The sequence below is a fragment of the Solanum lycopersicum genome, chromosome 12 (genome assembly GCF_036512215.1).
Source record: "Solanum lycopersicum chromosome 12, SLM_r2.1".
NCBI classification, from domain to species: domain Eukaryota; kingdom Viridiplantae; phylum Streptophyta; class Magnoliopsida; order Solanales; family Solanaceae; genus Solanum; species Solanum lycopersicum.
In genome coordinates, this window is record NC_090811.1 from 16,351,150 (window position 1) to 16,369,365 (window position 18,216).

Consider the following 18,216-nt stretch of genomic DNA (forward strand, 5'->3'; position numbering starts at 1 on the left):
ATATTTTGGGGTCATTTTTTGTTAATTTTGATAATGTATTATTTTTTCTCATTCCTTTATATTTTTTCACATTTGTAGATATTCAATAATTTATGAATACATTTTACATGACTATTACATTTCAGATTTTATTAATGAACTTTTGTTGGATTTGTGTTGTATGCTATGAAATTTTTATGTATTTATATTTGTAATTTTTTTTCTAAAATTTTATATCCTTTCTCAATTAATATTCAAATTAGTATGTATGCTATTAATATTTATATTCATTCAAAATCTCATGTTGTATAGTTATGAATGTATTTGTTCCTAATTGAATCCATCTCAAATGTATACTAACTAGATATGTATATTATTTACATGATGAACAAAATCCTATTAGTTTCTTTTTATATATTAAAAAAAATCAGAATTTTGTATTCTTTCTGAATTTGTATTTAAAATCGTATGTATACAATTAATATTTGTATTCATTCAAAAATTATGTTGCATAGTTTATGAATTTGACATTTTTTTTCTAATTTGTATTTATTTTAAAGGTAAGTCAAGTAGTTATGTTATTTTATTTAAGAATAATTACACCAAATATTCAATTATTTCTTTTCAATTTTATATTTCCTTCTCAATTTTTCATCATACTAATTTTTTGTATTTTCTATATTATTATATAAATTTGTGAATAAAAACTACAATAAGTAGAATTACAAATAAAATATATATTGAAATGAATACATACAAGATTTTTAAAGAAAAAAATAACTACAGAGGGAAAAAAATATATGAATACAAATATATTTCTTAAATGTCTATATAGATATATTTGACATACCTATTGGAATGAATACAAACTAATAAAAAACTATAATGAATATAAATATAATATATTGTGGAATAAATATAATTTTAAAAAGGTAAAAAAAAAGGGGAAAAAAAACAAAGTTTAAATTTATTTGAAAATGTAACTGAAGAGAAAATTAAGTGATTCTTACTTTTTTTTGAAATACTCTCTCGCTTGATTTTCTCCCTTTTGTTATTAAATAATTACATTCTTTAAATAAAAACAAATAATAAAAACATGAATAAGATACAAAACAAACTAAAATTTGACATTTCTACTAAATATTGAAAGTGTTGCTAATGAGCCCTCTTAAATGTTAAAATATTGACATTTTGAAAAGAATTTCCTATTATTATTTAGTACAATATCTAGTCGAAATTTTGGTTCTATGTATAATTAGTTTGCACCCTACCTTACATGTTATGATATTATGTATTACTAATATCTTTTATTTGATGGTATTTGTAAGACATACGATTTATTATCATGAGATTAATCTATTTAAAAATAAATAAAAATCTCTTAAATAATTTTATTTATTTATTTGATTTTAGGTTTTATATTTGTACTAGCAAATCTTATATTATCGTAAATATTTATAAAATAGAAACTTAGGTCCGCCTACATGACACCTTTACAATTCATGAATTTACTTTTGTGTTTTCCTTTGTACTTTGCGGTTTTTTTTATCTCTATTTTATTTTTTACCTTTAAACTGGCCCACTACTTTAATTCTGTGTCCCTTCAGACTATTATATCCATTCGGTTGCGTCGCTTCAAGAACTGCATATAAAAACTAGGCAAAAATCATACCTTCTTGTATCATCCCTAATTTTGTGGAATTTCTTCAATTCCTTGGAAGACTGCTTTGGATCTTGACCGAAAAAATAATTAAACAATACTATAATCTCCTTATAGTTTTTTCCTCCATTCAACAAGTCAAAAGAAACTATTTCAATTGCTCAGTTATTAAAAATTTTAACTTAATTATGATAATTTTTTGGTTCGTACCTACTTCTTTTTATGAATTTTTCAATTTTTTCATCACTTAGTCCGACAACATACGTTAATGTTTTATTCAATATTGTGTATAATTTTATCTTTTAGTCCATAAAGCTTCTTAGAAAAAATAAATCATGAAATATAAAATATGTACTAAATTGGGTGTTAAGAAGATGAAGAATCGAAAAATGATGGTTTAAATACGTGAAAGAATTCTTCTACTTATAACCAACAAAGGGTAGTATCAATAAGTGTTTATTGTGTCTTATCAAAAAAATCGCATCTCTTTGGAAAAGTCACAATTCTTTGAAAAAAGTCATGACTCTTTGAAAAAGTAACAATCCGTCAGAAAAATCACAACTCTTTGAAAAAGTTACAACTCTTTGAAAAAGTCACAATCCTTGTATTTGAAGAAGTGTCTTCTTTTGATATATTTTATATTATAAATAAATATAAAAAGGAAATACATCAAATCCCCCTAAACTTGGCAGCAAAACTTATTTTAGTACTATAACTATATCAATGCATTTAACTACCCCCTTAAAATCATTGAACTGTATCATATACAACCTTGAGAGTAGAATACCATTTTCACCTACCCCGTCGACGCCATGTAAGCACCACGTCACAGGCATGTAAGCACAACGACATTAATTTTTAATTTTTTTGGTTATTCACTTTTTTTGTTTTCTTAAACTCATTACACTAATCAATTAATTAAAAATACATTGTAAAATTAAAATTGTCACATCTTCTTCAACCCCTTCTCTTCTAACCCCCCCCCCCCCCCCCTTCTTCTTGATTTTCACTATTTTCAACATTCACTAACTTTTTCCCCCCAAATTTTAAGTCTTCAATGGTTGTTTTCTTCTTCAACATTCATCAAACACTTAATTTTTCTTCTACGAACCGTCTCTCTCCCACAAATTTTCCCGTTAAAGAATAATATTTGTTAAAAATTATTTTTTTTCTTAACAACTTAAATGAAAAATGAAGATTGTAAAAAAAGTTGATAGACCCACATTTTTTTTGCATCACAACTAATAGAATTCAAAATGGGTTACTTAAAATTCAAGAGTTTGCATTCAATAATATGAATCAGGTGTTGACTTTTTGTGATTAATGGAGGACGAGTGATGTGAGGGATGAAGATGAATGAACAATTTTAATATGAAAGAAGAAATGTATAATGAATGCTTCAATGGAGAAGACAACAAAATAAAGAGAGAACAAAAAAATTAGATATTTTTGTAAAATAATTGAACCCACAAATTTCATTTATTTCTAAACAAGAAATTTCACATTTTTTTTTAACTTTAACTAGTAATTTTTTAAAAATATTATTAGTTAGATATTGGACAATAAATAAATGTCATGTGTTGATTTTACCTTTCAATTTTTATTTTTTTAATTATTTCAAGCGCTTTGAGGAGAGTGAGTACACTCACTTTGCCACGTCAGCTCTTAGGGTAATATTTAATTAGTTCAGAATTGTTAAGGGGGTATTTAAAGGCCCGTATAATTAAAGTACTAAAGTAAATTTTGCTACCAAATTCAAGGGAGATTTGATGTAGTTTCCCAATATAAAATATGTACTACATGAGGTATTAAAATTAGTAGGTTAGTGTGAGGGAACTCCTCTATTTATAGCCAACAATGATAGTACGAACATGCGTGTCTTATCAGAAAAGATGTATGATTTTAATAAATATTGTAATATAAATATTTAAATAAATGTAATATGATATAAAATATAAATGTGGAAGGGACTAAAATGTCCCTCAAGTATTTGAATTGATACAAAATTATCCTCCATCCACTTATCAGCCCTAAAGCCCCCCTGACGTCCACCTTTCGACTCAAATATACACTTATGTTGAATGGATCATACTAATTAGGGGGATGGAGGGAAATATTATATCAAATCTCATAGTTTAAGGGCATTTTACTCTCTTTTTTTCGTTAAAATAATTTGAAATTACGTAATATACAATCTCACATGATTGACTTCATTTTGTATTCATAGTAAATTTAAAATTTTAGAAAGATTAGGCATCTACTCTGTACACTCCTTCCTCCCAACCCTTCACTTCCTATCTCTTTCATTTTTTCTATTTGGATCTTGTCCATCAGTTTTAAAAAAACTTATAATAAAGAAGATTGAGAAAAAGGAGAAAAATGACGAATTCATATAAAAATAATAGTGAAGTAAAATATGACTTAATTAAGCAAATATGTACAAATATTACATTTTCTTTTTTGTGTACCCAAAATTAAAAATAAAAGAATAAAAACAATGATTTCTCTTATCCCCACTCATTCCATCATGACAATAATAATCATTAAAAGAGTATAAATATTTGAATTCATTTCATGTTTGAGTCACGGATATCCTAATTAAGAATAATAGATTACAAATAGAAATTAAAAAAATGAACAAGACATTTGGATAATTGGAGAAATTTTATATTAATGAAAACAATAATTTTCTGAAATGGACAATTAGTAGGGGTAAGTATGGATTTTAGTTGGATCCCCATTTATGATTTGAGTTACGTTATAATAAATTGGGATTGATTTAAAATAGGTCAGTAGGAATATATCATGAAATTAATTACTTTTTCAATATTATTTCTAAGTGTATCGGCTAAAATTATGAATCATAAGTGGTTTTTATAGAAAAATAGAATTTTTAAAAATATCATTTTATTATTTATTTGAGAAGGGTTTAAATTTGGACCAATCACATTAAGCAATATAATAAATAAATATTGAATAATTTTACTTTAAGGGACCTATTAAAAATAAGGGAAAATATGAGCAAAAGGATTAACATCTAGGGTATTTTTGCACCAAAAGGTGGAGGCTGGGGGTATTTTAGGGCTGATATGTCATGACCCGAAAGTACCCCCTAGAAGTTAGGAAGAACCCTCGTTTCGTGACCGGGTGTACTTGACCCTTTGGGGTCTTGTACAAGCCCTTTTACTATCGTTCATTACATAAGAAATGAAAAGTAGTGCGGAGTTTAGAACTTTTCAAGACATTTGATATAAAAAGCAAATCTTTCATAAATACTTAAAAAATCTCATCATCACAAGCCAACTTAAGAAACGACATAATAAACTTAGGGACACGTCCCTTTACATTTGAAAGAGATACATAATAAGTCATAACATAAAGAAACTAAGAGGATAGAAATTATGTCATCGAATATATGAGGACATACTTTGTCTTGAGAAGAAATTTCCCAAACTTTGCCTGCTAGACTTCAACCATGCATCCAAAACCTATACTTAGATAGTATAGAAAAGTATGGGGTCAGTAAAAATAATGTACTAAGTATGGCATATGCAAAAACATGCAAAAAGAGACATTTTAGTAAAATAACATTTCATGTCATTTAAGTAAAACATTCAAGAATATAAAAGCAAAATATCATAAGAATCATCATTTGTAACACTTAGAGAAAAATTTTCATAATATAAACCTAAAGAAAACTTTACAGTAACTTCCAAATTATTACAGTAAGCTCATCTTGACATTGCAGTGAAACATTTATAACATTAGTGAATTCATCCTATTCTAAGGAGTGAACTTCTAAACCAAGTAAAGAGGAAGTGAACTCATTTCCGTAGGAGTTTCCCTAACTAAGGATTATCCTAAGACTCACCAAGGTAAGACATGAAGAAAGTAAACATATGCCTCCTTCAATACAAACCAAAGAGATCCTCAAGACTATCCTTTTATGGCTTACTCACCTCGGAAAAACAAGCCCCCATTCAATGACAAGACACTAGAAGAACACCCAACAAACCACCAAAGTCTTCCCTTTCGGAATGCCTACTTAGTGCAATGAGTATATGACGCCCCATACACCACCTACCCTAAGTAACTTACTCTTTTAGAAGGTTTGGCACCAAGTCTTCCCTTTCGGAAGGTCCTACTTAGTGCAATGGATAGATAGCATCCCATACCACCACCTACCCTAAGTAGTACGTTCTTTTAGAAGACATAGTTCATTTAATTCAAATAAAACTTACCAAGACTCCCTCTTCAGATTGCTTACCTAGTAGAATGGATAAATAGCGTCCCATTCCACTACATACCCTAAGTAGAACACTCCTTTAGAAGAATTAGCACATTAATTGCTTTTGTGGGAGTTAGATTAACCAACATAGACCATGAGAGCTAGACACGGAATCCCGATATTAACCCCTATCAGATGAGGGATCCTCACTTGTCATTCTCTTAGCTTTTACATGGCTTTCTCAATAGCTACACCTATGCGGGCGCATAGTTAAGGGACAAGAAGATTGCAACTACGTAGATTATTCTCTACTAACGAGGAGTACTCATCTCAAAAGGTACATTGGAATAAAACATCTCAACTCACGAAGTGTAACCACCTCTTCTTCATATACTCTTGGTGCTAGGCATAACTTCCCACATATTCTAAACATTATAAACTACAGTTTAAGGATAACTAGTGAACACTACCTCTCAACTCACGAAGGACATTCATCCTCCAAACTATCTTAGAAAGCTCATGGGATGTAGTGGGGTCGCTACTAAACACTTCATCTCAACTCACGAAGCGTGTTCACCCTAAAACTCCCCTTTAGGACTTAACTTAGCTTCATTCATTCATTCAAGTGTGAGTGTGTGTACATGTGAGCACACCTTGAACATAAGCTTCATTTCATTTACGTTTAACTTCTATAAATGCTTAGACCTTCATTGATCACATCACACACTTTACATGCTTCACATAATCATATAAGTCCTTTATACACAATCCTTAACATACTTCTCATAACATGTTTCATCAAACAGTTAACAAGAATAACTTCATTCAAGCATACACTCTAGTCTACTTCACATAACCACTTCATAAGGCACATTTAACAAGAATGACATATTTATCATCTTACTTCACATAAAAAGCCTTAATAGCCTCATTAATAATAAACTAATAACTTCACATTCACACAATTCAAGTAAACACCGCCACCAAGAAGGTGGACCATACTACTCAAGGGCATTTTATAACTAAAGCATAATCAACATAACCAACTTACCCTTTAATACAATCTTCCATAACCTATATTATTTTATTCAATAATTCATCATAAATTAGCCCTTAGGGCAGTATCTAAACATCAATAACAATATAAGTAAACCAAAGTTCAAAGATTACAAAACTAAGATCATTTAACCCATTTCTTAAGCCAACATTAGATGAAAAGCTTTAACATGATTTCATTGAAGTGTTAACCTTAAACTCATCAACTAAAATTAGAAACATCATTATTAAGTCATTCAAAACATTTTCATGCAACACCCATATCTAGATTTTAAGATAGAAGAAACTAGGTTTGTAAACTCTTTTTGAAATATTTTAGAAAGGGTTTCCTTGAATGGAAGAGAGATACCTCAGATTGAAGAAATACCAATGATTTTTGATGAAGAAACAACCATCACCAGCCCTCCTAGAACTTCTTGACTTCTAGATTTCATGGATACTTGAGAGAGTCTTCTAAGAGAGAGGGGTTTTGGGTTTTAGGAAGAGGAGTCTAAAATTAGGTCTAGGGTTTAGAACACTTTAATATATCTAATAAACCCTAAAACAAACTTCCTAGGGTCATAAAATACTTGGGGTGAATTTATCAAATACCCCAAGACTTGGCAGAGTTTTCATGACTTTTGGGACATTCTCCACCAATGGACCAACCAACGGACCATTGGTCAAAGGACGGACAGTTGGTGGGGTCTCGTTGGTTGAGACATAGATCCATTTAGAGCCTGTCCAACTAAACCTTCAGTTCCAATCGATGCCCATGGTCGACGGGCCGTTGGTTGACCACGGACCATCCCTTGGGTCGTCGTTTGGTCACTGTTTTGGCAGCTTGTTGCCAAGAGGTAGGGACCTCTTCTAGGGCCGTAGTGGGTCCTATGTGGGGTCGTACCCAAACGTTAAATCCCTAAACATATTCGTCTAGGTCTTAGGAATATCCCACATGAATTTCAAGCAAAATGAACATGTAAAACTAATTCAAACACATCAAGACACAAGCGCTATCTAAGGCACACCTTACGAACATCATGGACGTTTGACCTCCAAACTAAACCAAACTTGACACACTGCCTAAGAGCACTAAAGTAAAACTCATTATAACTTCAAATTAACTCAAGAAACACTTATGAGAATCTAGTTCACCTTAGTTCATTTTAGGGCGTTACATTCTCCCCCACTTAGAACAACATTCATCCTCGAATGACACTAAAACCTTAAGAGCAACAAGGACTCACTTTGATTCACATAACACATTACAATCATGATCAAAACACTCAAAATCAAAGCATCAATTAGCAAGGAGCATCATTTCACATTTTCAAACACTAGCAGACACTTAAAAATTTTCTCTTATCCTTCAGTTATGGAGGAACTACCTTATCCAACATTAAACATTCTTATATACAAACTTTTGCGAACATTGAAACTTAAATTCAATACAAAACAATTTTCTTTAAAAATGAGAAGTTTTACAGTGAGCATTCATTGTGTCACTGCTAAGCATGTCAAATATTTCAAAAAATCATTGTTTGAGTAATTCATCGAGAGGACATGATCATATGAACTATAAAACCATATAAATTAATTTCATAACACATGGAAATCATAATTAATGAAAAATGAAAATTCCTCAAAATTTGGACTTACTTACAATGAATTCAAAACTACACTGTGTCACATGCTTAAAATTTGAATAATGCACCTTTCAAGCAACTTTAACAAGATGTCATGACACTATGAGGGACAAGACCACACTAACTTACTCCAAAGAGACTTTTTAAGTTTCACTAAGTGCAATGTGAAAGTAGCATCCCATTCTACCACTCCCACTTAATGACCCTTGAGGATTCTCTTGGACTAAGTACATTACGTGCCATTTTAATCAACATTCATTCTCCACCACTTAGGGTAAATACCTCTTCAAGGTCTTTAACTAAAACCATTAAGACCATTTGCATGTTCATAAATACATTACGTGCCATTTTAACCTTACGTGCCCATTTAACCTTAAAATCATCAACCAAAATTAGAAACATCATTATTAAGTCATTCAAAACATTTTCATGTATACCTCATCAATAAATTCTTGGGGGTATTCATCAACCTTAGACCCATAGAAGGTAGGAGGATTCATCCGAGTGAAGTCCCTAAGTGGGGAAGCCATAATAGAAACTTGTTGATGAACCCTAAGTGCAACCTCTCTATTTGCTTGGGACGTCGTAGCTTGGATTTGAACTGTTGCGACTTGTGCTTGAGTAGTCATGGCTTGGGCCATTCGAGCAAGAATAGCCCTAATCTCTGCCTCCGTCATTGGTGGAGGGTTAGCCAGGGCTTCATCAACATTAGCTTCTCCTTAAGTGGAGGAACTTGCTCATCATGGGGAGGAGCTCCCACATTAGAAACTTCTTCCTCAAGTCTTCGAGCCGCATTCCTTCGAGTGTTCATGCTTCCCATAAGCACAACAAGAGGATTAGATGCAAAATCACACTATAAGTGTACTCTATTGGCACGATATAAGATTTCCAAGAAAGAGAGAGATTCCTAAGCATCATATAGGTTCCTACTCATAAGTTTGGCGTGCTTCACAATTATGAAAAACAAGAAGAAAACATAAAAGTAGGGGGTCAGTACAAACACAAGTACTGAGTAGGTATCATCAGCCAACTCAAAATAGAAAACTGTATATATTAAGCAATATCATAAAATCAACTAATATCCTTAGCATGCAACATTTACAATTACCATAACCCTTGGTTACAACACCAAGCTCATTAATGAGGACTCACGCCTCCTCATCATACTCATTTGGGAATTAGGTTCATTAGATTGAGTATATTAACATCTTTCAAGATTCATTATCTTTATTCCTCTTGTGTCGGTACGTGACACCCTGCTCCTCATATACTATCCTGGTGTCGGAACGTGACACTCCGATCCTCATTCTATCCTTGTATCGGAACATGGCACCCGATCCATATTCTATCCTGGTAACAGAACGTGGCACCCGATCCATATACTATCCTGGTGTCGGAACGTGACACTCCGATCCTCATATGCTATCCTGATACCGGAACTTGGCACCTGATCCATATACTATCCTGGTGTCGGAACGTGACACTCCGATCCTCATATAGTATCCTGGTACCGGAACGTGGCACCCGATCCCCTAATCTCACTACTTTCGTTCATCAAGCCTTCCTTTATACCAAGGCATCATCATTAACAAAGTAGATTAGGGTTTTTTTTCAATATTTAGGATTCAATAGCTTCATCATGCTTATTTTATCACAATTACATAATCACATTCATGCAAGCATACAATTAAGCATATAGAAGGTTTTACAATACTACCCATACATATCATTCGCTATTAAGAGTTTACTACGAATAGTATAAAAACCATAATCTACCTCCACCGAAGATTCGTGATCAAGCAAGCTATTTTCCCAAGCTTTGTTTCTCTCTTCCTCGTTCGATTCTCCCTCTCTCTCTTGTTTTTTCTATTTTCTTATTCAAACCCTCTTTCTTTTACCCTAATTAGTATATAATTAAGAATAAAAGATGGCAATAATAACCCACTAATTAACTTAAGGTTACCTCTTTTAACCCCCAAGTAATTAGACTTATTAGCATTGACCCTCTAACTTTATAATTAAAGTAGGAATAATCCAAAACGTCCCTTAAAACGTATAAAGAAATCCGACCCAGACTGGGATTACGCAGTCTGTGATGGCCCGTCGCGCCTGCGACGGTCCGTCCTGCTGCTCCGTCACAGACTTCAGAGACTCAATTTCTCTGAAGGGTCTGTGACGGTCCGTCACACCTGTGACGGTCCGTCACACCTGTGACGGTCCGTCCTGCCATTCTGTTACGAAGTTCAGAGAGTCGATTTTCAGTACCCAATTTTAGATCTTCTAAGTGTTTTGAAACGAGACCCTGCGACGGTTCGTCGTGCCCATGACGGTCCGTCGTGGGGTCCGTCGCTTCTGCCTGTTTTTCCAGAATTGAAGTCTGCTGCTCAAAACGACTAAACAGGTCGTTACAATCTAATTCAACTCTTAGTCTTTCTTAAACACACTTCATTCATCACTTGCCGGTCTCAGAATGTACACTTCACTAACCCCTCCCGGTCTCAAGTTCTTAGACAACCAATAATGTAAATTCAAATCTCTGTTATAGTCATCTTTTCCTAATCACTACCCCTCTCCCGAGCATGTAACAAATACAGGCAGGCTCTTAATGCGTCGGCTTATTAAAAGAGAAAAGCATGCAAAGATTACCACAATACATGCATGACATCGATATATAATCACCTATATTATCACGACCATGGAGCACCCCTAGAAGTAACATGGTGTACTTGACCTCTTGTAGGTCTTATACAAGCCCATAGTTATCATTATCACATTGTTATTGGAAATTTTATAACTTTTCATAGTACTTCATATGTCAGAACATCACTTCATATATATATATATATATATATATATATATACATAATATCATACTAGTTAGACTCTAAGTCTCTTTTTCCTTTTTAGACTCAACATATATATAGTAGAATAGGAACACAACCCTTAACACCATAAACTAGTAATCTAAATATTATTTAAATAGAATAAGAACTTGACATAAGAAATCCTTGAATCTTAAGGATCCCTTTCTTTGAACTTGGGAGATCTATCCAAGCTCATCATTTAGGAGGCATCCTCTAGCCATCACAACCTACACATTGTGTAAAAAGATCAAGAAGAATACTATTAGTACTAGAATGCAGTAAGTATGACAACCATGAAAAATCATGCATTCAAAAAGGACATTTAGTTAGAAACCATGCATCATGTCTTTTAGTAAAACTTCATAAATATTGACACAATAAGCATCATATATAATGGCCATAACATCACATAATCCACATATTACATTTAAAGCACATATATAAATTTCATAGAATCATCTTCCTTTTACATTAACTCACTTACTCCAAAGCAACCTTTTAGTAATACTTGGTGTAGTACATGAATAATGTCCCATTCCACCATCCACACGCAAGTATCACCTTAAGTTCAGAAAGGTGAACATTCATATCACCTTCATTGACTCAAAGATACACATTCATAGAAACATAGCATATCATCAAACACATACTTCACATGTGACTCAGGATACTTCATGAGCCACCTATAAGACTTACTCCAATACAACATTCAAGTCAAGACTACCAATATCATCATAATAAGTCAATAATCAAAAATAGAAAATCTGAACTTCATTTCATTCATACATCATAAAACCTTACTCATAATCTAAATCTAAGCCTACTAGTGCAATGTACATGTGAAACCCCGTAACCTAAAACATACTATGTAAACCCATAAAGAGACCACAAGCATTATCATTTAAATCATCCATAAACATGATAAATATAGCCAAATACATACACATTAAGTAAGACCTTCACCATATAACAAATAATACCAACTTCATGCACATAAAGTAAGACCTCATTATATAGACACATTAGGATCCATACAATGCATATTATCATTAAAAATAGGGCAACACCCTAATGTCATGCATAAGAGATATATACATATATAACTCCTTCCAAGAACTCGCATAAGAGATATATACATATATAACTCCCTCCAAGAACTCCCTTCGAGAGCTACTTGTGCAATACATAGGTATAGTCCTATACCTCGTCTACACTAAGCAACTTCTCTTTGGTGACCTAGTTAGGGTTCATTACTTTAATTCCATTGTTCATTTTACTTTAGGGAAATATTGCCTCAACGGAAAAGAGACCACGTGAGTTAAACATGGAATCCGGTGTCATGGAATCCCACACTGAAAGAGGTGCTCTACTTGCAAAAGTAGCACATTAAAATCATGCTAGCATCTAGGTGGATCCACTTGCTAGGTTCTATGGGGAACATAGTTAAGGAACTAAGTAATGTATAATTTAAACTATCTTTATTCCATTTGGCATTGTAGTTTCCACCTCATGAGGATATTCAGTGAACATGCCTTCCCTTTTGGGAAGTGGCACCCCTCATTTTTTAAGTTCACTCGGTGCTAAGATAAGTTCCCTTTATTAAAAAAACCTATATTAACATTACTTAATAAAATATACTTTTAGGATATTAAACCTTGTATACATAGCTTATAGGTTATTGATGAAAATGTCCTTTCATCAACCTAACTCCTGTGAGAATATCCTTTCAAATGGACATAACATATTCATATCATAGTCTAGTTTAGACTGCAATTCATCAATACCTTTCAAGAGACCCTACTTTACTAGATTATCATAACATGCTTCATTCATAAATTCATGTGTGTGTATGTGTACATATATGAGGAAACTTTTTACATAAATACATTTAGACACTACTCATATTCGTACTCCAATATATCATATACTTGACATCATAACATATACTTCATGTTCATAGCTTAATCATGCATTCATACTTATGTATATAAGAAGATCACCCTAGTAATTATCCTATCAAGGTACACATTTGTAATGCATAGGTAAAGTCGCATACCCTTACCTATACTAGCACACCTATCAACTCATCCTAGTTAAGATACATTTTCCATAATTTCATGAATGTATACTTTACATGCATAGTAGTAGTAATGGAGCATATGAGACCTATCCTTTCATTAATCACCATAAATCTATCCTACTCATATATATGCATGAGGTGTGTGTACATTAGTAAACATGATCACATAATGACAACAACCACTCTTCAAGTATTACAACACATATTCATATCCCTTAAGCACAGACAATGTCACATCTGGGTTTACCCCCTAGACGTAACCGACGTCGTCGTCCTCTTTGAGGACGAAGATTAGCCTCTTAGCTTATATCATCACATTCATAAGTCAAATTTAGCAAAAAAGTTAAAACTTCTATTACTTCTACTTGGAGGTTTACATAGACCTCTACATACACATAATATATATCGACTATACACAGACCCTTCATATAGGAAGGTTACATAGACTTCTAATTTTATTGCATATACATACATATATATAAGATATAACATAGTCTTGAAGATTGTCTCATCTCATATCATCTAGACGATCAGTGTAATTTTGGCATTGCCTTTTATCAATCTAAATAAGATACATATAGGCTTAAACAAATAGTGCTCAAATGAAAATATAATGAACATAAGAGTCTTAGAAAAACAAGGCAACTTCACAAGCGAGATATTGGCATTGCCCTCGGAAAGTGAGAGCCTACCCACTTTGATGGTAGAGAATATTCAAGTCTTGTTCAAGTCATCTTGAATGAGCCTTCAACGACGAAACCTAAATGTTGGGGAAAAAGGAAAAAATGGGATTAGTACGCCACTTGTACTAAGTATGAGACCATATGCACATATACTTATAAAACATGCTAAGAAAAGGAAATCTCAACAAGTATGCATTTTTTCATTTAAAAGCTTCAGGCATATACAACAAGACCATACCAATAAACATTTCACATTTATTAAGACATAGGCATGTTCATCACAATACTACAACGTCAAGTATAGTTAAGTCAACCATTCATGTCATGTTAGTAAATACATATCCAAATAACTCCATCATCAAGTCATATTTAATAATAAGAATGAATAAGAGTACATTTAATTATAACAAAGTAAGTGAATTACCCATGAACCCCTATCAAGTCAACAAGTGCAATGACCAAGCAAATTCCCATAACCTTACTCAATCAAGTAAGCCAACAAGTATCATGACTAACACCCTACTTCACATAACATGACATTTAGATATACATTTCATCTTACTTTTACCATATAAACCAACACTTACTCATAAGTGAACTAATAAACATGTAGTATTAACGATCTGCAAGGTTATCATATACATATTATATATCATTATAAACATAAACACACATAAAAACATACTCCTAAGATTCCCCTCAAGGCTAACTAGTTAAATTCTTAGGGAGGGTCCCATACCCCTACTTATACTAATCTAGACCCCTTAGGTTATCCTAGTTAGAGTTCAATCCTTTAATTCATTTTAGCTTTTTGGGAACATCTTGCTCTAACCGACATATACAACATGAGCTAGTGTGGAATCCGATGTTGTAAAACCTTACACCGATGGAAGGTGGTCTATCGGCCAAAGTAAAACCAAACATAAACGTAGATTTCTAGAAGGATCCACTAGCAAGTCTTCCTATGTGCGCAACATAGATCAATAACTAGGAGATAGATGTAATTCCTTTACATACCATTTAGAACTTGGGGCCTCCTTTCATGGGAATCTATTGTATGAGTATCCTCTTTGGGGAGTCAACACCATATTTAGAATTATAGGGTTAATCTTTCTCTAAGGGAAGTCATTACCTCGCATTGTCAAGTTCTCTCGGTGCTAAGCTAAGTCCCTTTATTGAAATGTCTTTAATACTTTAATTATAAATTATATCTTAGTTTAGGTCATAGGGTCTAGCCCTTGTATAATCATTATCATCAATATATCAATAAGAATTACATGAGTGTAAGTCCTTTCATTACAATTCATATAAGTGAGGTTAGCACATGAGAAATTCATATCATAATAATGCACATTGATAGTAATCGCCATCCTTATAACACATACACCATAATCAATCTCATAACATAGTCAAGACATTTAAATTCAACATCATACCACCCAATAAATCCTAATACAAGGCTTGCTCCAATAAAACATCATGTCTTAACCACAATTAATCACAATTCGAAGTAAAGGATAAAAATCATAAGACTTACCACGTCCCCTTCATATTTCATCATCAAGGTCTTACCATAAACCCTCAATTCAATCCAATTTAGATGTAAAACATCATAATTCAATAATCAACATGATAATAAGACTAGGAGAATCACTATATCATAGTTAAATAATAGTCATAGCTTAAGACAAGATACTTAAGTCACTTCACTTCCTAACCTACATCATCTCAAGAACTAGCATGAAAGACTACAACTCACTCAAGTTTATCCATCAACAATGTTATAACATCAATTAATAGCAATTCAACCAATGACAAGGTCAATTGACCTAATTTCAACTTAATTCATATCAATATCAAACCTACGGTTAAAGGGTTAATGATCATCATCTACAAACTAAACCAAATCATCAAGATATATACCATAATTAAGTTAGAAAACATGTTAATCTATTCATATATGAACATGAGATCCTCCTACCAAAGATGATTCTAAGGTTCATTTGAGTGAGTTGTGAAGCGATCGCTCATACAATCCCTTACTCACACACTTAGAGATCCTATAGACTACCTAAGATAGAATCATTGTCACTTAATACGTTAGCATACATAAAACATGACATTCTCCCCTACAAAGGTTATCAAAAGACTTAAGTAAATCAATAAGATAATGTCCATTATTGACCTCTTCAAGATTACCTAAGTCATCCTTAAGAAGACCTAAGTTTGGATCTTGTCTACATAATTCAACCAACTATCCTAACTAGAATCATTCTTAAGACTTATCTAGGTAAGATACGAAGTGAGCATTCCTATGTCCCCTTCATACCTTAAATAGACAACACTTAACTACTCTAGATAAGTACTTATTCATTTAATATACTTTCTTAACTGAAGTCATTACATTCACTAATTCATTTAAGACTCATCCATCACATAAATACATTCAAGTAATGGTCTTGGAAAAGACCTAGGGACTCTAACTAAAACCTTCAAAGCCTATTGTGCCATGTCTAGATAGCATCCCATACCACCACCTATGCTTCATAGAACTTCTCTAATGCTAGTAGGTATCCCGTATGATGAGAATGGGCAATAACCGACATAAACCATGGTAGCAAAGCATGGAATCTGGAGTTCTAACCTACCCGGATGAGGAAGTTCTACTTGACAATGGTATAACTTAGACACATCCCCTGTAGGGACATGGTTAAGTTATATGAAGGGCGTGCTTTGTAATCGAGTCTCATTCTTTAACTAGAACTACTTCCCTTACCATACTCATTCTGTACTAGCCTTTGTTCTCATAGAGTAATTGACATGTAAGGTTCATATAAAGGGGTTTCATATCAATTTCATAACCAAATCACATTTACACTACCAAAGAGGTACTCAAGGGCTACCTTACAATGGAGAAAAGAAACTCATCATGACTTCCGTAAGGATTGATATGATGCCGTTCCAGCCAAACAACCCTAAGTCTATCATTGCTTACCACTAGGGTCAATGTTTCACATAAGGGACCCTCTTAACATCATTCAAGGTCTCATGTCATTCATATATACAATAATAAGAAGCTTTAGAATCCTAAGTCAAGACATCTCGTATTCACATTCATACATGCATCAAGTAACGGACACAAGTCAACCAATACAAGACACAACATACTTCACTTTAACACATATTACATGTCTTCTTTAAGTCACTTCGGAATAACCATGATCGTATTTATGTCATCCTATACACTACCATATCGTTATCAATACAACCATCATAGACTCATGTAGTTAAGTATAAACAACCATGCGTCAACCCTAAGACTTCACATATAAATACATAGCCATAGTCTATATGATCTCCTAACATACATGGAAAGAAAACATACTTTCACATTACTTCACATATAGATAGATATGCTCATACTTCACATAAATCAACTACACAAATAATCATTATACTTCAAGTAGTGCTGACAAGACCATGATCATTATATTGAATAAACTAACGCCGACAAGGCCACATCAATTTACATAGCACTGCCACCAAAAGTTGACCATACCAATAACAACATAATTGAAGTCTAATTAACATAAAATAAAGGGAATTAGAGCAGAATACCACCACTCAATCCTCAACACTTTAATCCAATGCTAAACCATCCAATGCAATACTATAAGGCCCTTACCCACGGCCATGAACATCAATTAAGTACATAAACTATTGTACTCAATGAATGAAGTTTAATTCAATATAGAATCATAAATATAAGACCAATTAGATATAAATCCAATACAATTATTACATCTATAAATATACCATAGAAAACAACACTAGAATTCATAAGCATTAAGTCAATATCAATTTGATAAATTTAATGTTCAATAGATCTAAGAGTATACAATACTAAATTGATCAAATTGAAACAACCTATAAATTAATCAATCATAATCTATACATGAATCAAAAGCCCATAATAATCTACACTTGAATTTATTAATATTAAAGCATGATTACATAACCCATATTTTAGTCAAATTGAGA